The sequence below is a fragment of the Microtus oregoni genome, unplaced genomic scaffold, assembly GCF_018167655.1.
Source record: "Microtus oregoni isolate MIOR12 unplaced genomic scaffold, Mior012 000001F_ref0000356, whole genome shotgun sequence".
NCBI lineage: Eukaryota > Metazoa > Chordata > Mammalia > Rodentia > Cricetidae > Microtus > Microtus oregoni.
In genome coordinates this window covers 42999996-43006561 of record NW_024543060.1, presented here as the reverse complement: position 1 = coordinate 43006561, position 6566 = coordinate 42999996, and positions in this window count along the sequence as shown.

The window sequence follows — 6566 nt, the reverse complement described above, 5'->3', positions numbered from 1 at the left end:
AGACTCATATATAAAACGTTTATATTGTAAATTGTAATAAAAAGCTACTGAAGGCACCTGTTGTTTTTTTTTTTTATGTGTGTTTTTCTGCTTAGTATGGGGGCTAGTCTGATGAGTCACACAGTTGAAAATCAGAGGTGGACAGCATTCTACATAAGCTATTTGAAAGTTCACTAGACAAGTTGATAGAAAGAATGAAGTGCTACCTGACACATTCTAAATGATCCATCCCCTAGTTCTTTTTCTCTATTTTCTTTTGGCTTTCCATAACCCCCTTTACCTGACAATCTATCCACATACATTTAATTCTCCTAGTCTAGTTTCCCTTTCCCTCTTTGTTGTAATAAACTTTATCTCCCCTTCCTTAAAAGTTCTCCCTCTTTCCTACATATTGTTTACCAGCTACCTAACCCCTATGGTTGTTCACACTAAAATGCATTTCTAAAACTTAAAAGCTAGCATCCACTTATAAGAGAGCATTTGCAATATTTGACTGTGGGGGTCTGCGTTACTTTTTTCAATATGATTGTTTTTAGGTTCACTTATCAAAAATATTTTTCAATTTTATCTAATATTTCCTATTTTTATTTAATACAATGTCACTTGATTAGGTTCTTACCCCTGTGCAAACTTCTTCCAGATCATCACCATCTTCCTACCCACTAAGTTTACATCTCTAACACAAAATACTTAAAAACTAAAAATACCCAAACAAATATGAAAAACAAACAAAAAATGGAAATCAAAACTGATAAACTAAAATAAAGAAAATCAATAAAACACGTAGAAAAAGCTAGTGAACACACAGGGACTCCATGCAGTATTTTGTTTTGTCTTTATTGCTATTATTTCAGTTTTTATTATTTTTATTTAGTTTTTATTGTGTTATTTGTTTTTATTTTATTGTTTATTGTTGCTGCTTTGTCTTATTGATGCCTCTTAGTTTTTTAATAATGGTCAATTGACCAATCGGTCTTTGTTTTACATGCAGAAGTGATAGTGATGGGAATTAGAAGGAGAATTTTGGAACCTTCATCAGCTTCTTCTGAACATGAGGATACAGATTCTCTTGTCATTTTCCACAATATATTCTCACTCTTGGTAATAGTTTCTGACACATATGAAAGTTGAGAATGAATTTTTTTATAAATTACATTTTTTACACCTTATTTGCACTCTATGAAGTCATCTAATACTACAAAATTCTTTCACCTCTTTACCTTGTGTTTGTTCATAAAAAATTAACTTATTTTGTCACCCTCTGTGTTTACTTATAATGTATAAGTCACTGTTGCTTTAGGATACAAGTAATGCAAAGTCAAATTGTATTTATATTTGATATCAGCTATATCTACTTGAAAATAGTTCCCAGGAATTAGAAAGTATTTTGGTTATACAAGTCTTCTTCAAATTACTAGGATATATATATATATGTATATATATATATATATATATATATATATATATATATATATATATATATATTTCCTTAGGATAACTATTTTGGGATAATTGACCAAGTAAATTAATATATATTAACTTATGTTAACAACATTATATATATATTTGTGTGTGTATGTACTCTCTCTCTCTCTCTCTCTCTCTCTCTCTCTCACATACACACACACACACACACACACACACACACACACACTCACCTTCCGCTCCTTTTAGAGGCTATTATGAAAGGTGTTGTTTTCCCCATTTTTTTCAGTCTGTTAGTCATTTGTATGTAGAAAGATTACTGATTTTTATTGGTTACTTTTGTATCCTGTTAATGACAAAGGTTTAGTATAGAGGGGCAGCCAATGATCTTCCAAGGAAGGAAAATAGAAAATATAATCCTAAAGTGACAGAACCAAGAATGAAGCAGGAGAATTAAATGGGAATTGGAATGTAAGATGGGGCTATGGAGGGAATGTGTATATAGGGGCAACAACTAGCAGTAAAGGTTTCTTGAGGATCAAGTGGAAGCTACTGATATAGAATATTATTTAATATATACATCAATGAAAAAAAAATAAAGAGTCACGAAGTAATTGAGGAGACACTCAGCACAAGTAGACATAATTTTTCGCCAAGTGAGACATTCAATGCCAGGAATGGGTTTCAGGTAACTGACCCAGGGTGACCTATGGAAACCACCAGACAACTCAAGCTTTTTCAACGTCTGTTGGCTTCTATCCACAAACTGATAAAAAGGTCCTATTTCTAAGGACAACACAATGAAAACAGAGAAGCTGAGATAGTGCCTAACTGGAGGCATCACCCCTACTGACTAGACTTCCTGGTTCTGATACTCTAATGATACCAAACATCACCCCATCTATAAACCCTGTGATTCATAACCATGAAATGAATGCATGATACTCTGGTGAAAGAGTGGCATGAAATTTGTGGAAAACACAAATTATCATTTTATTCATATTAGGTCATACCCCATGAGAAGGAACTTATACTCGACACTGCTTGATTTGCCAATAATTGAAATGAGATAGGCCATATGCCTAGGGAAAGAACAAGTACTACTGTTCTGTTAAAGGAACACAACAATAAAGTCTCCTTGAAGACATTCTACTATACCCATGGAAAATTGTCTTCCAGATAGTATCAGCATTTGTCACTCTTGCAGAAGACAAGAATTAATACAGAGACATGTAACTGGACAATGTAAAGACAGTGAAAAACTTTGAAACAGCTACTTCTAAGTGGAATAGCTTCATCATCTCCATCCCTTCAGGGCTCAATAAGTTTTGCAGATGAAGAAGATGAAACAATGTAATAGCTAGCGGGTATGGATGATTCTAAGAAAACAGAGTCTTCCAGACAGAAAATAAGAATACACTTATGTAAATCACAATGACTGTGGCAGCATGAGCAGGATTTGCAGAAATTCAAGCCAGATGGTATCCCAGGCTTGATAGGAGGAAGTGGACACATTCTCCTGTCCTTAACCAAAAGGCTTTCTCCAATTGACTACCTCTTACAAAAAATATTATTTTATCCAATGGAGTCTCACATAGTAAATAAATCTTCCAAAAGAGTAGAATGAGATACCAAGCAGTTGGTGGCTAATAAAAGCAAATTAAATGTATTTTAGAAGATTCTTTGCCTCATATTCCATTATTTGAATTCATATTATATTACTATTCTTTTTTGCTTGAATAGTATGGTTTCCTGTGTGTTTTAAAAGGTTTTTTTGATTGCTTGTTTGTGGTTTCTTGGTGTGTGTGTGTGTTTCTTGCGCTTTTTCTCTTATTTTCACTCTGATATATTTATATATTGTTTATTTTTCTTTAAAAAGGGGGAGAAGGAAGATTGGTATTGGATAGGTAGGAAAATGGAGAGGATCTGAGAGGAGATGAAGAAAAGAAAACTGTAATCAGAATATGTAGAATGGATTTTCATTTAAAAAGTAAAATTAAATACAGAAATCACTGTAGCAACAATGATCTATAGGAGTAGAAATACAGAAAGCACAGAAATTAGTAAATCAAGTGTTTTTAAACTATAAAACATTCTAGTCTAAATTATGATGATGTAAGAAAGATTAAATGATGTTTATGATATATGATAAGTAACTAATACTAAGGTTAAAATAATTCTATTAAATTATACTTGAGGTTGTACTTTATAAATTTTATTATTTGTTGTGTAACTTTATTAATATGACATATAAATTCCTGCAGCTTGACTATTCCATTTTTAATGTACCTCTTAGAAAGCCCAGTTAATGCTGCTTATACATATTGATCCTTTAACATTACTTGATTTAATTTTGAAGTCTATTTAATTTTTTTTATTTAATATTCACAAATGTATATTGTATGTTTAGGTCTACTATACCCCTATTCATTCTTTTCAAATTTATCTATATTTCTTCTCCATACAGTTTTTGATTTAACACTTTCTCTATAGAAATTACAACTTTAAATATGTGTGAATTTTCTTATGATTTTAACACAAATTAACTTATTTCTTTATTATCAGATATCTCAAATTATCTATTTTCATTTTATTATCTCTGCTTTGAGCTTTATTTAAATATGTGTGTATTAGTTAAATATTTTCCCCCTAAAGAAATTGCCTAAAGAATAAATTATTGGAAAGTACAGATGGGTTTCATGAAGATTTTATGGTATAAAGCACAAATATCAGAAGGTTAATTTTAAGTCCATATTTACCCAGGCTTTTAGATTTTGGAGATATCTTATTCAAGTCCCAGAGTTTTCAAGTCTCACATGGAATATTGGCAATCACAATACCATAGAATGCTATATTTTCAGTAGTGGAGACTTAACCAAAGGCCTCAGACTTGGTAAATTATTGTGATACAAGTTACACAGATAGCCATTAATATAAGGTTTTGCAGCTCAAAGATAATACAATTTATTTACTTTTTTTCTTCTACTTTTATTAGAAGAATATTGCCTCTGACAAGCAGGGTAGGACATCATAAATATGTCCCTCCCCAGTCCCGGTGAATGCTTCCACTGAAAGGTCTGGAAAGCTGATTGCTAGTGTCATATTTGCTGATAAAAGAGTATGCATGTAAGAGGGGTTGTGTGTATCCATGCAATTTTGTTCTTGCAGGAAAATAATTGTTATTTTAAATTATAGCATATGCTATCAAAATGCCAATTTGTTTTGCATAAAATTATGGTGTTCTATCATTTTTCTGTATCTTATTTTCCACAGAAATGTCAGAAAAATCCGATTTTATTAACATAAAATCCCCATTTAATCTTTATGTCTTCAAATTTGGTCTTGTAGCACTGTGTGTGTGTGTGTGCGTGTGGTAAGTATATAAATTTATATATATCACCAAAAATATGTGAATCTGATTTTATTTTCAGAAAAGAAATAATAATATTCTGAACAATGGAATCATTAACAGATAAAAGCTTCCTGAAATACATCATCTATAAAGATTAATAAGCATGTGGCAGATTATAGATCATAATCCAAAAGGTGTCTATTTGAATCCTGTGTCTTCCAACACCCATGTAAGAAATCCTCACTCCTACTTCTCTGGTACTAACATGGAAATTGTTCGATCTTGGAGACAGAGCCCTCCCGTACAGGCTAGTGAGGTTGCAAAGAGACCTTGTACATACTTCTTGCCCTGGCACTAGTGAACACAGGAGAAGATATATTTTCTGAGCAACTGGATCTCAACCTATTTCTGGATTGTGATGCACCTTGATTTCAAACTTCTAGTCACCAAAGGTGTGATAAAAAAAAATGTATGGGGGCTGGAGAGATGGCTCAGAGGTTAAGAGCATTGCCTGCTCTTCCAAAGGTCCTGAGTTCAATTCCCAGCAACCACATGGTGGCTCACAACCATCTGTAATGGGGTCTTCTGGCCTGCAGGCATACACACTGACAGAATATTGTATACATAATAAATAAAAAAATATTTTAAAAAAATGTATGTTTTGAGGAAGTTATATGCTTAGTATAGTTGAGTTAAACCGGCTTATATAGACTGAGATATTACTATAATGAAATTCTGTAAAACATAAAGAATATATGTCATATATAATATATATATAATACACATATGTAATTTATTCATATATTTTTATAATATTTGAGAATTTGTTTAATGTTTTTTGAATATTTTGACCTCATTTACTATCTATCTTTATAACAGCCCTCTTCAAAACCTCTTTCCTACCCAGCTAACTTCATGTTTTTTTATGCCCCGCATTAAATACAGTTTGTGTTCCACAATTGGACTTATCAGTAACGCCTGACCCAATATGTGGTCAATCTATTCTGTAGTTAGATATGTTATAGGCCTTAGAGGAAAACACAGCACTATTATTCTGCTAATGGGCATAGTAGTAAAATGACTTTTATTGATTTATTGAACTACAAATCAGAAGATTTTCATTTCAGAAGATAATAGCTAACACACACATAAGCTATCAACATGAAGAAAATAAGTGAGTTTGGAAATATCAACCTTACCGAATATCTATATTACTTTCTTTCCCACAAGGACTCAGGGATAATTGCAGAATAGAGGCAAGCTGACATTCCCATTGGGATATTGTGCGTAGGACACAAATTTGACCAAAATGTATTCAAATAATGGAAATATTATTCTTCATAACATTAACTATCTCTTTTAAATTTTTACAAAAGCTGAAATTTATTAGTTTATATGAACTTATTGAACTCGTGATGAACAAAGAAATTTGAAATAATTCTTTGAGGGGCCTGTAAAATGGCTTAGCACTAAATCCGAGTACCTGAGTACTGGGAGGAGGGAACTAAATCTATAAAGGTGTACTCTTGACCTCCACAAGGACATAAGAATGTTCTCAGACCTATGTATGTACACACACACACACACACACACATGCACACACACACACCACATACACATACACACACTGCATAAATATACAATTTTAAAAGGTGTTATCAGAATCTTTGTCGATTTGGAGAGGCACTAAATATAAACAAATTTTGAGAATGAAGTTTGATATTCAATCCAGGAATTTTTACCTACTTTAATTTTTTTTGGGGGGGGCAGGGGAATCCCACACTTCCTC